We start from the raw sequence: 24,882 nt of genomic DNA on the forward strand, positions 1-24,882 counted from the left end.
TAAACATCATGTGAAGAGCACAATATATCTAAGCAATAGAGCATATATTGTCTAGACAATATGGGGATAGCACAATAGATCAAAACAAGTCATTAATCCTTCATTAAGCTTACAATCCACATGCAACACAATATTAGAGGAATATGCCATTTGGACTCACAAGCATGGAACATCAAACATCAAGAGTAGATTGTCCTCCCATCTAACATTATACTACCACTACACTAAATCTACACTACTAGCATGAAAATAAAGCTATCTAGACTAGGGGAGAGGCACAAACCATCAAGAATAGGCATAAACCATCAAATGAACCAAAATAGCATTCATTAAGCATATCATCTTGATAATCTCTAGATCTATAGCATCAATACACATAGACATGCATCAAAAACACTAAATCTAGAGATAAACACATGAATATCCTACTCTAGCATACATAGACATATGGGTAGAATAGAATAGTCAATTGGAAGCATTAAACCATACAAACCATGAAATAATCAAGATTTATATATACATGAATATCAAGATGTATCATACAACACTAATCCCTCAATAATACACAAAATTAGAGTATAGAAAGCATGCTTGGGGCTAACTCTAGCCCCAAGAAGATGTCTAGCCACTCATGGTAGTGATGATCCAACCCTCAAGGGCTAACTCCATGGCTGCTCCTTGTAGATGAAGATCTCCTCCAATGGTTGCTCTAGCTTCCTCCCTTCTTCCTCTCCAAGAATAGCCTCCAAGATGATTTTTAATGTGTGACAAGAGACTCTAGACCCTTCACTAAAAAGTGTATCATATTCCTTATATAGGTAGGTCAAATACACCCTATGATGAGCTGTGGTCGTGCAAGGCATATTCTCAAATGATTAGGTGAAGGACGGAATAAATGACCTGGACTTTAACTTTTTCTCGCTGGAGGAAGTTCGATCGATCGAACCTTAACTTGGATCGATCGAAGATGGGTTCGATCGATCGAACTGCATCTTGGATCGATCGAAGTGGTCTGACTCCTCCGGATAAGAACAAGGCTGAGATATTTCGAAGATATTTATGGGGAAAAGGACAAAAGTGGTTGGTAGGCGTACAGCTATGGATAAGATCAATCATTTGACTAGGACAAAATAGGGTTCGATCGATCGAAGGTGATGTTGGATCGATCGAACTTGGAATTTCAGCAAAGGCCAAGGTTGGATCTATCGAGAAGTACTGTGATCGATCATAGATGTTCGATCGATCGAACTCTAAGTTGGATCGATCGAACTTTTCAGCTGCACAACTTTGATTCCTTTTTGCTCCTTGCTTTCTCCACTTTGCTCCCTCCTTTGGTTTATCTCAGGATTGCTTCAATTAAGCTCTTATTTGGCTGAGTTAGCTCAATTTTGGGATTAGTGCCTGAAAATATAAATAACACGTAATAAGTCTAAAACGGCAAAGTAAGATAGATAAAGGTACTAGAATGCTTAAGCTTAACGGGTTTAAATGCGCACTTTTCAGTGCTCATCACACCCCCAAACTTAAATATTGCTAGTTCCTAGCAATGAACTAAGAAGTAAAGGAATGAAATGAACAACTAAACAAGTATAAACTGGAAAGCAAGTAAAATGATAGCGCCACTTTCGTAGGGAACACGATTACATTTAGCATATGCAACAAGCCTTTTGAACCCCTAGGTTACCCCTAGTGGACGAGTAAAGTCTCGTGAGGGTTTCCAGAAATGGTACCCACAAACATTAAGCTCATTCTTTCAAAAGAGGCACCAATATTGCAAACAAGCATTGAGAGAAAACTACCTCAAGTATGCAATTTTTCAACCGTTTCTAAGCAATCTCCCAAAATTTCAATATCAAGCAAGCAAGCATGGTCCTCCACACATCAAGAAAATGATCATGAAAATCAAAACAAGTCTAGAATCCATGTGAAAGGTCCGGCATCAAGTGTGTTGCTATCTTAGCTAACTAGAGAAGTAATCACATCCTTACCCTCAAACTAGCACACAAATCTAATACCGATCATCAAGATAAGAGAGTGGACCTTTTATTAAAGCTTTATTGTTCTAGGTGCGCTTATTCTTTTCACTCTATTTCTTTTATTTTATTTTTTTTTATTTTTTTTATTGAGGATCAAAGATGGAAGTATTGTGCAATGTGTTGATCTCTTAAGCTTTCTAGAAGATTCATGTAGCGAGCTTTAGGTCAATGACTCCCAAACCAGATGGCTTTAGGGCATTAGGTGTTAAGACACCCCTACGAACTTACAAACTCAAATCAACTAGGCTACAAATCAAGACGACAACCATCTAATCATTTCCCACTTCTCACCTTTTGGGAGAAGTCCTTACTTTTATTGCTTTTTGCAACTTCTTCTTCCTTTTTTTTTTTTTTTTTTTTTTTTTTTTTTTTTTTTTCAATTCAATTATTAACCTAGAGTTTGGGCCCTCCACCTTTCGGCGCGAGAAGTTCACTGTTTAATGAGGCAAGAATCCCGGCTACTCAATGAAAAGGGGTTGTTATCCACCTTTATCAAGAATGAAAACTTTCAATGCACTACTAGCCCAATTGGGATATAACCAATTCAATAATCAACAAAGCATGTACCTCACAATTGAATACTAGCGTGCGCTGGTGCTAGTGTAGAATCCTAGAATGAATCTCAAAATAAACACAAAATCAGGATGATGTGGACCAAAAATGCAAGTAAGATATCAATCTTTTGAAAAATTTACTCCTAAATGGCATCCTCAAGGCATATAAGGAGTATTGGACTCTCAAGTCAAGCAATTTTTAAATTTTAAGCAACATAGTCCTCAAAAGATCAAAATCATAGCTAGAAATGAACCAAGTATAGAAATATCCCTCAAATACACAAGACATGCTCAAAATTTGAATTTTAAAGTAACACTGAAACATACACCAATACCACCAAACTTAAAGTGCACATTGTCCTCAATGTGTGAAGAGAACAAAGGAAAGAGTATACCAGTGCTTTAGACATGAATGATCGGGATAGAAGTATCCAAAGTGGGTGGCATGGCCCCCCCAAACTTGGGATAAACTGTGGTCCTGAAAAGTTTGCACTCGGATAAACTCATTAGATAACAAGATAGGATAATCAGTGCACAGTGGACATGTAAGTGTAAGATGGGATAAATAGAGAATAGAGAGAGAGGTGTAAGAGTGGTCCTGAAAAATTAGGCAGCACTCTCTCACTGAAGTCACTGTGGTGTACCTGATAGAGTCAAACATACAAATATGAGATACTAAGAGACATCCATAATCAAAAAGCAATATATAGAGAATATAAAGTGCAGGTACATCAATAAAATAATAAAGCCGACAGACCGGCCGCAAAGTATAATACAGTAACAGTGACAGTATAATACAGATCTAGAATAAAAGAAATGAAAGCATAAAATAACTGGAAGTGGAGTCTCAGGAGGCCTGATCGTGAAGATCTGCAGTGGCTGGAGGTGCAGGTGCGGGTGCAGGTGCAGGTGCAGGTAGTCGGCTGGAAAGATCGGCAAAGCAAGCCATGACTTCTGCCCTGAAAGAGGTGAACTCAGCTCGGTGGGCAGTGATGTCGGCTCGCATGGCTGCTACGTCCTCCTCTAGTGTCTACAAGCGTGCTCCGAATCCGGGAGTGGGAACTGGAGACTCAGGCAGAGATGCCTCTGAAGAAGACTCCCGAACTCGCTCCTGAGCAGCGGCTCGATCACTGGTATCATCGGCATCAGCATCAACTGAAGCATCGGCATACTCCTCCGCAGGTCGCTCCAGGTCAATGTCCATGCGATCGGTAGCCGGACCGACTGGTACGTCGTCCGCTGCTATATCTGCTGCTGCTGGAGGTGCCGGCTGTGCCTGGGCTGCCTCCTCCTACCCTAGGTCAGCTGCTGCCTCTATAGCTGGCTCCTAAAGACTCCGAATAAGAGCATTGTAGCTCTTATTCCAGTCGCTCCTCTTATAGAAGCTGGACAATGCAAGGGGCTTCTCATCTGGGGGCACTCTGTAGCGCTGGTCAAGAAGGATCTGCGTGATGAGGTGTCCGAAGGGCAGGACCTTGGACCGCTTAGGGTCCTTCCTGGAAATGAAAGAATCATACAGCAACCTCATCACACTCCAGATGAGGACTGGGATAGATACCCAGCAGCCCGTGTAAAAAGCATAAAGAGCTGTCAAATAGTCATGACGCCTCTGGATCTTGTGGCCCGCCATGTAAATGTTCTGGAAAAGAACTGTGTCAATGAACCAGAGGTCGTCAGGCAAGAAGGTCCTGTGATCGGTTGGTCAATTAAACATCAACCTTCGCAATAGCACGAATCATTGTAAAATAGGGCTATTGGTCGGGTAAGTCGAACCACTGGGACTGCGCTAGTCTATGGCAATCTAAGAGTCTAGAATTGTTCTTAGAATGATAAGGGGTAATAAGGGTTTGTTTGATTGGTTTATCACTAAGCTAGTAATTGAAGTGCATAAAACAATAAATTGCAAGGAAATTAAAGGAGTGAGATACAAGTAGAAAATACTAGGGAGATGAATCCACACTACACCCTAAGTACATGCTAGATTAAGGCTAAATTGGGGAAGTACAATGTATAAAATGGTCACGGAATATATAGAAACACTAGATTACCATATACCCTTAGAGAAGTTCATTAAATCATTAAACAAGAATAATCCCTCAAAAATTAATACATTTGAGCTACCTAAACTAAAGTGTAGCCTTCAACATACTCACTCAAGCAAGAACTATCAAGTTTGTAATCAAATGATAAAGCACATGAGGTAGGAAACTAGCATAACCCATCAAAGGAAGTTCCTAAGCAATGGACTATCCATTTTCTCTATCAACATGCCTTGAAAATTATTCATAATCCTATCTCCATTGTCACCATGAAGAAGCAAGCATTATGATTACTACAAGAAACCATCTAAGACAAGATAAATCACTTACAACAATCATTTATAAACATTAGAATTCATTACAAGAAGTAATATGCTCTAGATTATGAAAAAACCAAAAATGATACATCATAATCCCCAAAATAGATCCTAATGTAGAACATAAGCAAAAGGGGAGGCTTCATCACCTCCCTAGATGAGGTTTAGTTACCCATGAGTGAGCCTAGATGAAGGAAGAAGCAAGACTTTCCCCTCCATTTTCGAGCTTCCTCCTTGAAGCTTCAAGAACTCCTCCTCCTTGCTCTCTTCTCTCTCCTCTCTCTTCCCAAAATGAAGCTTAATGATATATGTGGCCTTGCTTCCCTTCTTTTGTATCGATAAGGCTCTAAAAACCCCCACCAACCAACATCTCCAACCAACCATTAAAGAGGGAAATTAGAATTGAGGAACCTAAGATGCAAGTGGCTGAAAATGGGCCATTCCTAAGTGCAATTCTGCCCTAATTTCGAGCACTCGAAATAAGGGCTCGAGCACTCGAAATTGGAGCAGAATGCTCCATTCTTGCCTTGCTCCGCCCGGACCTACTTTAATGAAATGGCCATAACTTTGCACTCCGAACTCCGAATGACAAATAGTTTGAAGATTTGGAGAGCTAATTCAGAGCTTTAAATACTTCATGTTTTGGTGGAGATCCAATTCTCAAGGATGGTTGGTCGGAAATGAAGATCAAGGCAGAATTGTATTGCTGCCAGGCAGTTCTGTGCACCTCTGGTAACAAGGCCATAACTCTCTGATCTGAGCTCCGAATGATAAACTGTTTGAAGATTTGAAAAGCTGATTCAGAGCTATAAATCTTTTATGTTATGAGGAAAGTCCAGTTCCCAAGTTTTCAAGGTCAAAATGGCGAGCAAAGTTCAGGATCCACTGCTGCCAGAAATTCAGCCTTGTGCCTTTTGATGGCCAAAACTCCACAAAGCCTTGATTTTGCTCCTTTTTTGGCAAATGGACCTGAAAATATATACATACACACAAATGATGATAATCTACTTAATTAAACAAACAACGGACTTAACTAATGCAATTTAGGGCGCTTGAATATACAGTATTCGGCGCTTATCACACCCCCAAACTTACATTTTGCTAGTCCCTTAGCAAAACTACAATGAAAAACTTAATGAAAAGACAACCATGGGCATGCTACTACAAAAATATCATCCATGGTAAAATGAGATAGATACATAGCTCAAATACAACTTGAAACAGACAAAAACTAGAGATGGGGTCATTGGGAAAACTACCTTGCATATATGAAGCATTGATACAAAAATTGGCTAAATACATTTCCACATACATGCATCAACATCAAAGTCTATATAAATAACTCAATTATCATCTCTTGAATGGAAATCAACTCTAGCTTCAGTGAAAGTGAATTGGATTCTCAACATGCGGCTTTTACTTTCTTTTCCAATTCCAAAGCACAAGTTTTCAAATCATTGAATTCCCCTTTAAATGAGGTCCCTAAGGTATGATTTTATTTACAAGACAACTTTTGTTGCTTGTTGACAATTTATTGTAACTCATAAGCGAAACATAGAATGGTTGTGCAATGCTGAAGTCCCTTAAGCTTTCTAACCAACCTATGTAGCAAGCGTTAGGCCAACAACTCCCAAACAAGATGGCTTTAGGGTGCTAAGTGTAGAGACACTCCATAGGGCTTAATAGCTCAAGTTGGAAAGGCTACGAACTCTAACGAACCATGTTTATTACTAGTTTATTTTTTTGAATGACCGTGCAATGTTTAAGTCCCTTAAGCTTTCTAACCAACCCTTGTAGCAAGTGTTAGGCCAACAACTCCCAAACCAGACGGCTTTAGGGTGCTAAGTGTAGAGACACTCCATAGGGCTTAATAGCTCGAGTTGGAAAGGCTACGAACGTCAACTGGTCATTTTTTTCTTTCTTTCTCATTTTTTTTTTTATTTTAATAGATACATGCCAAAGGTATCCATCTATCAGGTTCATCAAATCAGATTAACTAGGCCAAGGTCAAGGTCAATCAAGTTGCATGCCTCACAGTTAAGTTTCCAATGTGCATCTGTGCATTGTGAAGCTTATAAGAGTGTAAATCCAGCAAGAATCTAATTGAGGCATTTATACAGACTACATTGTATTTGCATGATCACTTCAAATTTGAATTTCTTTATTTTCAAAAATTTCTCAATTACTTCTATACACAAGGTATTAAACATATGCTTCATCTCCAACAGGTTTCAAATTACAATATCATTGCTTAGCAAAAATGCAAAACCAAAAATGCATAAATGCACCCCCAAACTTGAATGTCACATTGTCCTCAATGTGAGAAGACAAGTAAATGAAAATAAGAACAGAGAGGGTTAAAGAACAATAATACCAATCGGAGTGAGGAAGGCAAAGGTTTCCATCTATGTGAATGTGCAAGTGCTTCCCCCAAACTTGGACATGAAGACCTAGCAAAACATAACTAATATACAAATGTAAAAGCATAGGCTCTTAAGAAAAATCAAAACAGAATTAAAAACACTAACCTGAATTGTAGTGCAAGATAAAAATCCAAACAAAACACAAATGCAGACATTAGCCACAAGTGTAAAATGGATAGCAAAAGAATGCCAAAAGTGTGCCATTTTTTTTTTTTTTTTTTTTGAATGGCATGCATGAGGGTGTTGTGGAGGAATTGAGGATGGGGTTGATTGAGTGTGAAGGGTGGTGGGTGGTTAGGGAGTGAAGGTGCCGAGAGAGAGATGGTGGCATGCATGGTGGGGTTAGGTGAGGAAGTTTGGTGAGGTTGGTTGGATGGTTGGGAAAAAAGAGGATGCCGAGAGGGGCATGCATGGGTGTTGCATGGTGTTGGTGTGTGTAGATGCCGAGAGAGAGAAGGCTTGTGTGAGGGTTGGTTGGTGAATGAGAGAGGGGTGAAGTTTGGGGTGGTGGTCGGTTTGGTTGGTGTGTGCATGGTGTTGATGTGAATGGTTGGGATTGTGTTAGGAGGGTGGCAGTGGAAGGCATGCATGGTTGAGGATGATAAGGGGTTGCCGAGAGGTTAGGGTGTTGTGAGGTTGGTTGATGCTTGGTTTGCATGGTTGGATGGTGCCGATGGTGGTTGGTTGCATGGTTGGATGCCTTGGGTGAGAAAGAAATTTCGAGCACTCGAAATGGGATTTTGAGTGCTCGATTTGAAGACAGAGAGTTTGGTATGTTGGGTTGTAGTGGGATAGCAGCTGCGAGCACTCGAAGCTTGGCCTTCGAGTGCTCGAATTGGAGACAGTGGTTGCGGGATGTTGGGCTGAAAATTTAGAGCACTCTAAATGGAAGCTAGAGTGCTCTAAATGAAAGCAGTGAGCTTGGGATTGATGGTTCACATTTAGAGCACTCCAAATGGGAGCTAGAGTGCTCTAAATGAAGGTAGTAGCTTGGGATGAGATTGGTTCACATTTAGAGCACTCTAAAATGGAATTAGAGTGCTCTAAATACAAGCAGCAGCCTCGGAATGATGGTGGAGAAGTTTGGAGCAATCCAAATGGAAGCTAGAGCACTCCAAACTTGGGCAGTGAGCATGCAAAATTGGTGTGGTAATTTGGAGCAATCTGAATGGGATTTGAAGGGCACGAAATTGGCTCAGTAGGCTAGGGGGTGAGCTCGGCTGTGAGGACTGAAGCAAGGAGTGAAAGGGAAAACATGCAAGACAGTGAGCACCATAGAAGTTGAATTTGTTGCAATGGAATATGGAATGTGAGCAACATGGAAATGGAAGCTGTTCAAAATGGAGTCCATGCGTGGAAATTCCATGCATTTGCATTTGCAATCTCATTCCATGGGAGACAGTGAGCACTATTGCATGCATTTTCATGCATTTTGATGCATTTGCAACATCATTCCAGGAATTTTGCAAGTTGGCGACTTGGAAACAAAAAAATTTTGCGTGTCATTCCCATGGAATGGAAGAATGTCCGAAAATTTTTAAATTGTCTCATAATGCTTGAATGAACTGAAGAAAATTTTCAAATTGCATCGTTTTTGGAAAATTTCCAGACTTTGAATGAATTTGAAAATTTTGGAATTTTTGAATATCTCTTCAATGCAACATCACACAATTCATGGAAAATTTTTAAAACTTGCAATGTCAATCCAATGCATGGATGGACTTGTGGGAAAAAAAAATTCAAAAGCTTTGCAATTGCAGGGATGGAAAAATTGCCAAGCTCTAAGCTTCAATGCAATGCATGGAAAATTTTGAAATTTTTTCAGACTGAGCAATTTTTCCCCAATGCTTGGATGAATTTAGGAGAAAAGAAAAAAAAGTTGAAATTGCACATCATCTCAAATGCATGGAAATTTTTTTAAAAATTAGCAACTCCATTTTAATTCAATGCATGGAAAAATTTAAACTTTGCACTTCATCTCAAATGCATGGATGAAATTTGGGAAAATTTTGAGACCTTGCAACTACTCTCTACTGCATGAGTGAATTTAAAAAACTTTTCAAACTTTCGCAACATCACACAAATGCATGGATGATTTTGAGGAACCATGATCCAACAATGCATTGAAGATGAGAGGCTATGCATGTGAGTGCCATGTCGAAAGTCCGAGAAAATTGTCTGATAGAGCCGGAAACTTGCGGGAATGAAAACAAGAGTTGAGAAGGTCTAATAAACCGGTCTAAAATTGTGAAACACAATTGAAGAGCATTCCAGAAAAATCAAATTTTTGGCTTTTCGAAACCATTTCTCGGAAAATTTCAAGGCTCAGGCAATTGAAAGAAGGGAAGCTTGGAAATTGAAAGAATTGCTTCCCATGAGTGCTAAATTTAACGTCGATAGCTAGACGCACCGAGATCAGGTTAGTCCTCATCACCCTATACCACGTCTCTCAAGAGATTCAAGCTTCCCGAAGTAAGATAATTCTTTTAAAAGCGAAGGAGGAAGAGCTTGAAGACAAAAGTGGAAAAGAGGTAGCGGAAAGACCTCAACCCACTCTTCATCCTCAATGAAGAACTTTGGATTATGGGGCTTATTTGGATTATGGGAAGATGGATTAGGTGAAGGTACACCAAGCAACGACTTATGAAGGGTCATATTGAGCACGAGAATGCTCAACAAGTTATCCTTCAGACTTTCAACATCCTCCTCACACTTATCCGGCGGTTCGGGCTCAATAGCTTGAGATAACTCAGGAGAAGGAATGAGAGGAAGTGCAAGCTCCCAAGAGAGGGATACATTTGATGTTGACAAAGGAAGAGAATGAATAGGAGGAATATCAAGCAAAGAATTGACCTCGCAAACAGAATTGGCAACATCAAAATCCTCATAATTAAAATGAGCTAAGCATGTTTTTAGAGGATCCTCCATTAAAGGAGGTGCATCAAGCAAGGGATTATGTAGGGGCTGCGCTGGATTTTTATAGGATACAATCTCATCATCATTAATTTCCTCATTTTGAACCACAAATTCTTCAATTTTTTGTGTGGCGACAATTTGATCTTCACCCACTATTTCTTCATTTTCACATGCGGTAACCACTTGAACATTCTCGTGATGAAAATTACTAGAAGTAAACTCATCATTTATAGAATTCTCTTTTGGATTGACCACAAGTTCAATTGGAAATTCTTCTTCCTTTTCCTGATTTAGAACATCAACCATTTGTTGAATTTGGGCTATCTGGTCATCTAAATCAACTCTAGATTGGGAATGAGAATAGGTGGTGGATTGCATGCTAACAATGTCATCCAACATTTGCTTGTTGGACTCCATCATTTGCGTATGCATAGACTCCATCATTTGTTCGTTGGCAGCTATTAACTCATCCAATGGAGACGGTAGAAAAGGAGAAGAAGAGGGCTGGAAATAATGATCATTGGGTTGAAAATTGGAGTGAAAATGTTGCCCAAGAGATTGTGGGGCTGAATTTCCTATGTCATGCCACAAGAAGTTTTGATGATCTCCTGAACCCGAGTTATAACCATTGAAGTATGGATCACTACCCGGTTCAGAGAAATTTGCATTTGGTTGCTCTAGATAAAAATCTGAGAATTGTCTCGTTGGAAGACAATCTCTTGTATGATGTGTATTACTAGAGCAAAAAGCACAAAACGCATGTGGTGTGTAGAATTGAGTTGGGAGATAATTATTCTCCATCTAGGAGTAATTCAACAACACACAAAGCAATCAACACAACACTTCATCACCATAACCTCCACATATGATATTCCCTTTCTCCTCAATTATCAAGACAAAAATTAAAATGGCCCGACAAGGACCGATGCTTGGAATTGAAAATACACAATTGAAATAGCCTCGACAAGGGCTTGCAATTTATCTACTTCTAAGCTTAACACATGCACAATATCCACAATTCGAAACTAGAAGTCACGAGACTTACCTGGGGTCTTCTAGACTTACAATTTGCTAGCAATCCCACGGCGAGCTTTGAGTCCCTAGAATCTTACAACACGAAGATGATCAAAACACACAAGGAATATTCACAAGACACAATATTAACAATCAAACTAAAATTAACCCTAGAACTTTGGTCGCTAAACCGTTTGCAGTCCCCGGCAACGGCGCCAAAAATTGATCGGTTGGTCAATTAAACATCAACCTTCGCAATAGCACGAATCATTGTAAAATAGGGCTATTGGTCGGGTAAGTCAAACCACTGGGACTGCGCTAGTCTATGGCAACCTAAGAGTCTAGAATTGTTCTTAGAATGATAAGGGGTAATAAGGGTTTGTTTGATTGGTTTGTCACTAAGCTAGTAATTGAAGTGCATAAAACAATAAATTGCAAGGAAATTAAAGGAGTGAGATACAAGTAGAAACTACTAGGGAGATGAATCCACACTACACCCTAAGTACATGCTAGATTAAGGCTAAATTGGGGAAGTACAATGTATAAAATAGTCACGGAATATATAGCAACACTAGATTACCATATACCCTTAGAGAAGTTCATTAAATCATTAAACAAGAATAATCCCTCAAAAATTAATACATTTGAGCTACCAAAACTAAAGTGTAGCCTTCAACATACTCACTCAAGCAAGAACTATCAAGTTTGTAATCAAATGATAAAGCACATGAGGTAGGAAACTAGCATAACCCATCAAAGGAAGTTCCTAAGCAATGGACTATCCATTTTCTCTATCAACATGCCTTGAAAATTATTCATAATCCTATCTCCATTGTCACCATGAAGAAGCAAGCATTATGATTACTACAAGAAACCATCTAAGACAAGATAAATCACTTACAATAATCATTTATAAACATTAGAATTCATTACAAGAAGTAATATGCTCTAGATTATGAAAAGACCAAAAATGATACATCATAATCCCCAAAATAGATCCTAATCTAGAACATAAGCAAAAGGGGAGGCTTCATCACCTCCCTAGATGAGGTTTAGTTACCCATGAGTGAGCCTAGATGAAGGAAGAAGCAAGGCTTTCCCCTCCATTTTCGAGCTTCCTCCTTGAAGCTTCAAGAACTCCTCCTCCTTGCTCTCTTCTCTCTCCTCTCTCTTCCCAAAATGAAGCTTAATGATATATGTGGCCTTGCTTCCCTTCTCTTGTATAGATAAGGCTCTAAAAACCCCCACCAACCAACATCTCCAACCAACCATTAAAGAGGGAAATTAGAATTGAGGAACCCAAGATGCAAGTGGCTGAAAATGGGCCATTCCTGAGTGCAATTCTGCCTCTATTTCGAGCACTCGAAATAAGGGCTCGAGCACTCGAAATTGGAGCAGAATGCTCCATTCTTGCCTTGCTCTACCGGGACCTACTTTGATGAAATGGCCATAACTTTGAGCTCCGAACTCCGAATGACAAACCATTTGAAGATTTGGAGAGAGAATTCAGAGCTTTAAATACTTCATGTTTTGGTGGAGATCCATTTCTCAAGGATGGTTGGTCGAAAATGAAGATCAAGGCAGAATTGCATTGCTGCCAGGCAGTTCTGCGCACCTCTGGTAACAAGGCCATAACTCTCTGCTCCGAGCTCCGAATGACAAACCGTTTGAAGATTTGGAAAGCTAATTCAGAGCTATAAATCTTTCATGTTATGAGGGAAGTCCAGTTCCCAAGGTTTCAAGGTCAAAATGGCGAGCAAATTTCAGGATCCACTGCTGCCAGAAATTCAGCCTTGTGCCTTTTGATGGCCAAAACTCCACAAAGCCTTGATTTTGCTCCTTTTTTGGCAAATGGACCTGAAAATATATAAATACACACAAATGAAGATAATATACTTAATTAAACAAACAACGGACTTAACTAATGCAATTTAGGGCGCTTGAATATACAGTATTCGGCGCTTATCATCCTGGTGGCGAATGTCTGACCACCGGCATTATGGCCTGTCAAGGAGACAGCCATGTCAGAAAATGAAGGCCTATGCAGCTTAGGGTATATCTCTGCAAGCTCAGGTGGACACCGGTGTGGGCACCGGCAAGCACGGGCCAGAGTGTCAACTGTGATGACAATCTCGTGGCCGTCCAGTGTAGTGATCATCTCTGTGGTAGATCGTGGCGAGGGCCGGAGATGCTGAAAGAATAACCGCACCAGTCGCGGGTATACAAGGCCGGTGACTAGGGCAAAGATGGCTGAGAGGCCCCGCTGCATGATATCCTGATAGCCAGACCGGGTCAGGATAGACTCGGAGAAGTACGCAGTATCGAAGTACGACTCCTGAGCCACAGTCATGGCTGCATATCTCGGCAGCAACTGGTCACGGCGCTGAGCCGGTAGAGGTGGCTACGGTGATGGCATGTGGTCAGCATCTGCCTGATGGCGCACAGGAGAAGGTGATGGTGTGAAGGCTGGAGGAGCCTGGGATGTAGATGGCATGTGGTCAGCTCCCTCCTCAGCCTCGTGGGATGGGGACTGAGGGGAAGTAGCCTGTGCGGGCTCCGCCTGAGCATGAGATGGCTCTGCAACCATCTCTATCCTGGGCCGCATATGTCTGCGGGGTCGCTGTGGCCCCGAAGATCTCCTGGCTGTACTCTTGTACCGCGGAGGCATGATCTGCAAAAAGACAAGAAAATTTCAATATAAGTCAGTGCCAGATATAAGAATTTAAGTGCATAATAGAAACATGTATGTTAAATAAGATAGACAAAATATGGATGACATGAATCTATGATGATGATGAAATGTGAATCATGCTAAGCAATGTAGGTATGAAATGCATCCAATGTGGAATATCACAGGCATTGTGCATATAAAGATAGCATGAAGACAACATAAGATGAATGGAGTGTGTATGTATGATCTGTGAAAGTTCGATCGATCGAACTTTAAGTTTGATCGATCACAGAAATTTTCGATCGATCGAAGTGAATTGGATCAATCCAACACTTGGATCGATCGAAGCATGAAAGTGCACAAGATTGGATCGATCGAAGGTAGTGAAATGAAGTTCACTACTTCGATCGATCGAAGAACGAGTTCGATCGATCGAACTGTGCGAATGCCGAATTTGAAAAGTCACAGATCTGTGAGATCTAGAGCACGGGGCCCACACAAACGTGTTTGTGGGCCCATCTACACACCAAACATCCCATCCTCAACACCCAAACACTCCCCAAATGCCAAATCAAATAAAAAATCCCCAATTTGGTTCGGTCGAATGCATGTGTGAATATGTATACCATAATCATGAAATTGATGCTTCAAAATGGATGATTAATACACATACAACATAAATCAATATAGAAAATCATGAATCATGCATTGATTAAACTTTTAAATCAAGAAGTGGCTTGTGATTTACCTCAAAACCGAGAGGGATGAGATGAGAGAGAGGGTGCAAAGCCGTGGTGAAAACAAGGCTCTACCTTGCCGGAATTGGCTCGCCGGAGGTGGGGAAGATGATTGGAATGGAGGTTGGCCGGATTGAGAGAAGAGGGAGACTAGGTTGTGGTTTCCTTTTGAAGTTGGATCGATCCAAAATGATCGATCCAACTCGGTTATATTTTTAAAAACACGATATGCAGAGTTCGATCGATCGAAGATGGAGTTCGATTGATCGAACTTAGGTCTCCACTCTTAATGGCATTTTTTTTTTTTTTTTTTTTTTTAAATGAGATGCAAATTTCGATCGATCGAAGAAAGATTTCGATCGATCGAAGAGGATAAAGAATGTACAAGTTTAAGGGTTCAAGAATTGATATGTGCTGGAACCTTGGATCGATCGAACTTGGAATTCGATCGATCGAACATGAAAAATTTTGAAAAGTCCCGAGAGCATGCATTTTGGAGTTTGGATGCAGGTCCAAAATTTTTCTAAATGTTGGGACTCATGATCGATCGAACCACATGTTGGATCGATCGAAAGGTAGTTCGATCGATCGAAATGGTTTACGATCGATCGAACTTTTGAGAATTTGGAGATCCTGAGAGCATGCATTTTGGAATTTGGATGCAGGTCCAAAATTTTTCTAAGTGTTGGGTGCAAAATGAGAGCTGGATCTATCGAACCAAAGTTCGATCGATCGAACCAAGACTTGGATCGATCGAAATTATGCCTAAATGCTCAAAATGACTTGAATGCTCATGCAATCCCTTACTCAGTTCCTTCCAATTTATATGAACCACAAAAACAGTATCTAGACTTCACAAGAATCAAAATGCAAGATAGAAATGTGGAAGGAATAGGGTTTTGACATCCTACGAATTTCGGTGCTAGTCTTTAACGTCTCTAGCAAGACCTTGGGCTCTTTTAGCCCGGATCAAAGATCTTGCAATGCATCCCCTCCTTTTTGGGATGAGAGATGTTTCGAGTCACTCCCAACAAATGGTTCTTAGAAGAACTTGTTGGGGTAAACTCAAAAGACGTCTTGAGTTCTTTATCAAAACCTTCCTTGGGCTTCCACGCCCTTTCACAACAAGAGTTCGAAATCACTTTTCTGGCATGCAATGCTGAAGATGAAGATGAAGGCTTTGAAACATTGTTCATGCACAAAAGCTCATTTCTTTCGCAAGCAAGATCATGATATTCCTCTACTACATTAACTTCTTCTTCATATTTGTCAAATGGATTGGGTGTGGGGTTAAAGATGTTTAACTTCACTCTCATGTGCCCAAAAGAAATCTTCATTATCCCCGTCCTACAATTTATGTTGGCATTTGAGGTTGCCAAGAAAGGACGGCCAAGGATAACTGGAATTTGGTTCTTTAGATTGGGCATTGGTTCCGTGTCAATGACGACAAAGTCAACCGGGAAGAAGAACTTATCAATCTTAATCAACATATCCTCAATTATCCCCCTAGGCTTCTTAATGGATCGGTCGGCAAGTTGTAAAACCACCGACGTTGGTTTCAATTCACTTAGGCCCAATTTGACATAAACCGAATAGGGAAGAAGGTTAATACTAGCCCCTAAGTCAAGAAGTGCCCGGTTGATGACATGTTCACGAATGACACAAGATGTTGTAGGTGCACCGGGGTCCTTAAACTTTGGCAAAGTGTTGTGTTGTAGAATGGAACTCATTTGTTCGGTTAAGACCACCTTTTTTGATGTTTGGCTCTTGTTCTTCTGCTTTTGGGTGCATAAGTGCTTTAAGAATTTGGCATAAGCCGGAATTTGCTTAATTGCATCCAAAAGTGGAAGATTAACTGTGACTTGCCTAAACATATCCATTATCTCATTGTTCTTGGTTTTTTGCCTTTCTTTTGAAATGGACCCTTTCAAGGCGTCCGGAAATGGAGCTTTTTCAAAAACTCTTTCAGCATTTTCTTTCAAAGAATTTTCAGCATTGGACTTGTTCGATTCATTGGATTTCAAATCACTTTTCAAAGAAGAATCATAAATAACATTTTTCAAAGAACTTTTCTCAAACACATTTTTCAACACTGTTTTCAATGAATCTCTTTGGAAATCATCTTTCAACTCACAATTTGAGGGCTTCTCATTCTCAAGATCATGCACATGCAATGAAGGAGGAATAGTGTGTGGAACGGGACGGGTGACAACTTGAGGTTGTACGGGTTCACTCTCTTCATTAGGCATTCTAACTTGATTGTCTACCACCCTACCACTTCTCAAGGTTGTTACCGCATTGACATGCTCAACATTATGCCCTTCCAATGAGGATTTGGTTTCTACAACACATTGTTGTTTGATTGGGGCATTCACGTGCATCTTTCCCTTCTCTCTAGCATTAAGTGTTTCAGCTATTTGCCCTACTTGGGTTTCTAGCTTGGCAATCGACTGAGAATGAGAATGCAACAATTGAGTATTTGCTTCTAGAGTGCCCAAAGCAATTAAAACCTTTTCCTCAAAAGCGGAACCTCTAGAATTTCCTTGAGAATATGATTGGTTAGGAAAATGAGAATTAGCAAATTGATTTCCTTGTGAGTTATATGGTCTTGAACCTTGGGATCCTTGGTTTTGAAGTGGAGGTGGAATATATTTCCCTTGAAAACCGCCTTGGGAAGAGTTTGAGCCCTCCCCTTGGTTTTTCCAAGAAAAATTAGGATGATTCCTCCAACCGGGATTGTAATGATTACCATAAGGATTGTTCCCTTGGTTCACAAATGTTGCATTAACTTGCTCAATGGGTTCATTTTGAATTTGTCCATGAGGACAATTAGAAGTAGAATGAAGAACACTAGAACAAGTCATACATGATTCATTTTGAGCTCTAGGAGAATGATTAGGAAAGGAAGACACTTGATTCGCCGAGTTTTGATTGATCAATTGATCAAATTTTTGAGATAAAGACTTCATCTCGGCGGTTATATCATTTGAGTGGTCAACTTGATGTAAGCCAACACTCTTCCTACCTTGAGAATTTCTACCATTCCTAGATGACAATGTTCTATGCAAAGAGTTTTCACTCATGCTCTCATAAAGACGCCACACGTCTTCCTCTTGCCCGTCTATATAAGAACCTCCCATTGAAGCATCAACCATGCCTTTATAATTGTCCGATAAGCTTTCAAAGAAGAATTGGACCAATTGCCATTTAGGCATGTCATGGTGAGGACACTTCCTAAGCAATTCATTGAAGCGCTCCCATGCCTCGTGGAAAGTTTCTCCCTCCCCATGTGTGAATTCCCTAATGGCGGTTCTCATAGCATTGGTCTTCGAAACCGGATAGTACTTTTTCAAAAATTCTTGTTGCATTTCTGCCCAAGAAGTTATAGAAAAAGGCCTAAGGTTGTTGAACCAATACTTCGCCTTATCTTTAAGGGTGAATGGAAAAAGTTTCAGCCTTAAAACTTCTTCTGGCATGTCCGTGTATCGAACGGTAGAACAAACTTCAAGAAACTCATCCAAATGCTTGTAAGGTTCTTCACTAGGAAGTCCATGAAAGTTAGGTAGCATTTGGATAGTTTGTGCTTTAATCTCATAATGGTGTGCTCTAAATGGTGGCAATTGAATGCATGTGGGTGCATTATACTCATTAGGCACATAGTGATCTCTCAATGCGAGTGGTGGATTAGCAACTTGAGGTGCAACATGGACACCTTGGTTATATTGAGCTTGATTAATGATGGGGGGTTGTGGTGCATACATTGGCCTTGGAATTCCCATTGGAATTTGGCCTTGTTGTTGAGGAGGTTGATGAATGTATAGCCTAGGCATGCCTAATGGAACTTGCATATTATCATTTTGCACATTAGGGTGAAGGATGCCTTGTTGGTCTATGTGACCAAGGTCTTCAACATGATCATCATTGAGAGCATCCATTGGTAGATTGGTTCTATGTGAACTTCCTCTTCCCCTTGGATTCCTAATAGTGGATTCTAAATGTAAATCAAGAGGGACAAGAGTAGGTCTCAATGAACGACGACCATGCATACACAATGCAACACGAATAAGCAACTTTCTTAACAATGCAATTAAAACTTCACAACCACAAATTTCAAATGCAATGTATGTCAAATAAATGCCTCCACGTGGGCCCCCGATTTAACTAAGGAGGTTGAGTAAGAAGGTCTCACAATAGTCCTTTAGCACTTCAACTCTAAATTTAAAAGCTTAGCTTAGCAAAAATTTTTTTTTAGCAACTCTTTATTTTAAGCATTTTTCCTTTGCTTTGCTTTGCTCCTTAGCTTGGAAGTTCTTTGCTAGCTCCTTGCTCAATGCACCTTGTTAATGAAGAACAAACTTAATAAGTAATTAAAAACAGAAAATAAAAAGAAAGTAAAGACACGAGCAAAAGAGTACTAATCCTAATTGAATTTCACAATTCGACGTTGCCAATTTAAAAATCCCCGGCAATGGCGCCAAAAACTGACCGAGTCCTTTACAAGGGTCGCGATACCAAGTCAAGCTTGAAGAGTTGTGTGTGTTTAGGAGGTGGCCAAGTTTTACATTTATAAAAAGCCACTACTATCTTTCTCTATATAAAATATAGATAGGGCGAGTAGGGATCGTCCCAAGGGATTTGATGGTGTATCGAATTGTGAATTATGGTAATTAGGGTTAGTAGGTCAAGTGATCACACAATTGGTTGGTTGGTTGATTAAGCTAAATTGAATTCAACTAAATAAAATAATATGAGGTAAACAAGAGAGAGAGGTCTTGGGGTGTAGAGATCACCACCAAGCAATACTTTTCTATACTACTAACAAGTGATCAATTGAGGGTAATGGGTGTGTTGCAATATGATAAGGGTGTGTGTGCATTAGGTTGATTCAATAGGCAAAGTTGACAAATCAAGCAAGTATTGTCCAAACATCATGTGAAGAGCACAATATATCTAAGCAATTGAGCATATATTGTCTAGACAACATGGGGATAGCACAATAGATCAAAACAAGTCATTAATCCTTCATTAAGCTTACAATCCACATGCAACACAATATTAGAGGAATATGTCATTTGGACTCACAAGCATGGAACATCAAACATCAAGAGTAGATTGTCCTCCCATCTAACATTATACTACCACTACACTAAATCTACACTACTAGCATGAAAATAAAGTTATCTAGACTAGGGGAGAGGCACAAACCATCAAGAATAGGCATAAACCATCAAATGAACCAAAATAGCATTCATTAAGCATATCATCTTGATAATCTCTAGATCTATAGCATCAATACACATAGACATGCATCAAAAACACTAAATCTAGAGATAAACACATGAATATCCTACTCTAGCATACATAGACATACGGGTAGAATAGAATAGTCAATTGGAAGCATTAAACCATACAAACCATGAAATAATCAAGATTTATATATACATGAATATCAAGATGTATCATACAACACTAATCCCTCAATAATACACAAGATTAGAGTATAGAAAGCATGCTTGGGGCTAACTCTAGCCCCAAGAAGATGTCTAGCCACTCATGGTAGTGATGATCCAACCCTCAAGGGCTAACTCCATGGCTGCTCCTTGTAGATGAAGATCTCCTCCAATGGTTGCTCTAGCTTCCTCCCTTCTTCCTCTCCAAGAATAGCCTCCAAGATGATTTTCAATGTGTGACAAGAGACTCTAGACCCTTCACCAAAAAGTGTATCATATTCCTTATATAGGTAGGTCAAATACACCCTATGATGAGCTGTGGTCGTGCAAGGCATATTCTCCAATGATTAGGTGAAGGACGGAATAAATGACCTGGACTTTAACTTTTTCTCGCTGGAGGAAGTTCGATCGATCGAACCTTAACTTGGATCGATCGAAGATGGGTTCGATCGATCGAACTGCATCTTGGATCGATCGAAGTGGTCTGACTCCTCCGGATAAGAACAAGGCTGAGATATTTCAAAGATATTTATAGGGAAAAGGACAAAAGTGGTTGGTAGGCGTACAGTTGTGGATAAGATCAATCATTTGAATAGGACAAAATAGGGTTCGATCGATCGAAGGTGATGTTGGATCGATCGAACTTGGAATTTCAGCAAAGGCCAAGGTTGGATCTATCGAGAAGTACTGTGATCGATCATAGATGTTCGATCGATCGAACTCTAAGTTGGATCGATCGAACTTTTCAGCTGCACAACTTTGATTCCTTTTTGCTCCTTGCTTTCTCCACTTTGCTCCCTCCTTTGGTTTATCTCAGGATTGCTTCAATTAAGCTCTTATTTGGCTGAGTTAGCTCAATTTTGGGATTAGTGCCTGAAAATATAAATAACACGTAATAAGTCTAAAACGGCAAAGTAAGATAGATAAAGGTACTAGAATGCTTAAGCTTAACGGGTTTAAATGCGCACTTTTCAGTGCTCATCACCGCACACCTAGGTATTATAAACTTTCTCCATCTAACCGAGGGAGATTATTTTTTTGACTTTTTACCTAAAATAGCCCACAAAGTCAAGTATGCAATATATTTGCCCAAATTATATGTAAATAGCGAAAAGATTATGATTTTTCTTTCTTTCTTTCTTGAATAATAATATTTATATTTATATTTATACATATTCCATCAGTTATGTATGCCAATGAAATAACATGTATAATGTTTATATGTACAAAAGGTTAAGAGAGAAAAATCGGTTTCCACACTTTAACTTGCAAGTTATCACGTTGTTCATTTCGCAAAAAGGATCTTGTTGTTTGGCTTGATCTTAACTAGATTTTTAATTACAGATCGAGGTATTTATATCTAACTACTTTATTTATGCATTATACCAATGTGAAGATAATGAAGTTTTAAGATCTTATGATTTATGTTTATTTGTGATTAATGGTTTCCACAAATAATTATAATTCACATGTGATATCAGAGCTTACGGTTTAAGAACTCATTATTTTCCTCTATATAAATAATGTGTAAATATAAAGTAAAATTAAATATTTATATAATTTAATTTTCTTATGGAATCTATATATATATAGTATTTGTGTTTGATCGGTCTCATGAGACTATTCACGAATTACCAAATATATGGGTTTGTAATTTGGATCAATTACCAAATATAAGACAATTCACGAATTACCATAGTAATAATATGTATAGCTTGGTAACTCCCCATCTGGTACAGATTGAAACTGCTAACAGGTTAGGTTGCCTTATAATTATTATTTTAGAATTCATATTTTTTATATGGTTGCCATAAAGACAAGCAAGATACATGTATTAGTTTCTTGGTCTTTGTGCACAATTGGAGTAATATATGAATGTGGAAGGTTGTATGTTATTGTCTTCAAGAAACTTATTATTATATTAATAAATGTCCAATGATTTCAAAGATTCTATTTTAGTTATTTAAAAGTTAATAAATTATTAAATACGTAAAGTATGCGTATTTATTTGTTTTATTATCTGAATTTTTAGAATAAACTTGAATCTATAAATTTGATCTTATTGGACATATAAATAAATTATCGTTTTGTACCCATACATTTATATACGATGGAGAGTCAATTTTAGATTGATTCAATTATGGGCTTTAAGTCCAGAAATTAAAATAAAATAAAATAATGTTTTATTATGTATATAAAATAAAATAATATTTTTATTGATTTTTTGGACTATTAAGTTTCTGAGATCGAAGTTGCTTAAACTTCAATCAACAAGTATAAGTATGTGTGTATAATGTTAAATGGGTAAATTAATGATTAATTAGTTAGTAACTAATTTAATATTCATATTATGTGAAGGCTAGTAGCTACCAAAGTGGCCTAACTATAATGGTTGATGAATATTAATTTTAGTAGTAAATATAATTAATGATGAATTAGTCACTAGCTAATTTAATATTCATATTATGTAAACATTAGTAGCTACTAAAGTGGCCTAACCATAATGGTTGATGGATATTAATTTTAGTGGTAGACATAATTGCAATATTTCGTGAATTATGATGCATATGATTTTTTGTTGTATTCATGAATATTTACTTTATTTAATAATGAGAAATAATTCTCCAAAATGAATTAATTTTCAAGTGATTAAATGAAAATTAAGGGATTGTATGTGTATTTTTTTTTTTTTTAATTTGGTAGATATAGGATTTTTAAAGGTAACTTATCTATTTAATTAAATAATTCATCACCAAAAAATGTATACATATAAATACATGTAAGTATCATTATTAGTATTTTATAGTTGCCACCCAAAGGGGTACTATAGTTATACATTGTATTTATATTTTAAGTTATATATACGTATTGTTAACTCAAAGCATTATTGTTATAAGTATTTCATCTTATTATGTTTGTTTTATTGTATCCTATAATTCGTATGCTACATCTGCCCTGATTCTCAATATGATTAACTTCTCATAATGGAATGAGTAAGTTAAGTTCAAAATTTAGGTGTGCTAAATCTTGATTTAGTATTTTAAATTGAGAAACCTACTGTTATTACTGATAAAGACAGTGAGGAAGAAACATACTCCGTAAAGCTTGGGAGAGATCGAACAGATTAAGTATTATGGTTATGCGAATAATTGTTCCACATAGTGATAGTGGTAAGGAATATTTGACTAGAAGAATGTTTTCGTATTGTAGATAAATATTTAAAATGAAATTATTAATTTATATCACTACTATGCATTTTTGTTGGTACTCTTACCATGTACAGGTATGTTCTTAAGATGACTAATGTTGTTACAAAATTGAGAACTTTATTGATAATTGTGGATGAGAATTTTTTTATTCAATTTATTCTCAATTTTTTATCTACTCAGTATGGGTCATTTCAAATTAACATTAATAAGATGAGTGAAAAGTGAAAGAATTGACCATTATGTTAATTTCGGAGGAGATAAGGCTTAAGCAACAGGTAATCATTATGTTCATCTCATGACTCAAGAAGCTAGAAAGAAATTTGAGAATAAGCCTGAAAGAGCATTGAGTGAGCAAACCCCAAAATTAAAAGATTTAGGTCACTCTACTAAAAGAAAAGAATGTAATAATGTAAAAATGTCATTTATGTATTGAATACTTTTAGAAAGATTATATGAAACATAAAGAATGATTCGAAAAGAAAGGTAAGTCTTTTAACTTTTGTATATTTCGAATCACTTATTGATATTCCTTTTAATACATAATAGGTTGACTGAAGTACTAATGTTTATGTTTCGAATAGATGTAAGGATTTCTTAGGGCCTAAATCACAAATTCAAATTCAATTTTCTTATTTATGAGAATTGGAAAAAAGTTTTGTTGAAACCATTGAGATATTTTGTTTAGTCTTAGATAATGGATTTTATTTAAATTATTTTAAACTTTTTATATTTCTTCAATTTCTTTCAATTTGATTTTATTTCAAAACTTTATGTTAATGATTTTTCCTTTAAATTTGATAATGATGTTTATTCAATAAATTTTAATTTGTGAGTTATGGTATTATTGTTGATGATTTCTGTAAATTTAAACTTGATAGTTTATTTATTAAAACCCTTTTGACCTTGAATCATAATGTTAGAATTAAGCGTAACTCAATTACTGAAAATTCATTTATCTTGTGGCATAAAAGACAAGATAATATTCAGTGAAAGGTTAAGAAAATTATTAAAGGATGTGATTTTTTTGTATCTAAACTTTACTGATTTTGGTGTGTGTGTAGATTGTATTAAGGGTAAACAAACCAAACAAATAAAGAAATGAGTCACAAGAAATACAGAGTTTCTTAAAATTATTCATACAAACATTTATAGACCATCTGATGTTTCATTTTTTGGTGGAGAAAAATATTTTATTGCCTTTACAGTTAATTTTTCACGTTATGGATATATCTTTTTGTTGTATAAAAAATCTCAAGCAGTGGGTACTCTTGAAGTATACATAAATGAGGTTGAAAAACAACTAGATAGAAAAATGGAAATCATAAAGTCACATAGAAGTGGTGAATATTATGGAAAGTATGATGAAATGGGTTAATACTCTAATCATTTGCTAAACTCCTTAAAATACATGACATTTGTGCTCAATACATTATATCAGGCATGCCACAGCAGAAGCGTGTAGCTGAAAAGCGTAATCGTACTCATATGGATATGGTTAGGAGTGTGTTAAGTAATT

General features: G+C 37.9%; 1 non-coding gene across 1 annotated transcript; it reads left to right on the forward strand.

The window, feature by feature from the left end:
* The first annotated feature begins 17,920 nt into the window (after positions 1-17,920).
* On the forward strand, positions 17,921-18,029 carry LOC132315435 (small nucleolar RNA R71). Its single transcript, XR_009483646.1, has one exon. It is a non-coding gene; the product is annotated as a small nucleolar RNA R71 (small nucleolar RNA).
* Positions 18,030-24,882: the final 6,853 nt, after the last annotated feature.

Source organism: Cornus florida, unplaced genomic scaffold, assembly GCF_030987335.1.
Source record: "Cornus florida cultivar Cherokee Brave unplaced genomic scaffold, ASM3098733v1 CherokeeBrave_3.0.0_Hap2_Chr06, whole genome shotgun sequence".
NCBI lineage: Eukaryota > Viridiplantae > Streptophyta > Magnoliopsida > Cornales > Cornaceae > Cornus > Cornus florida.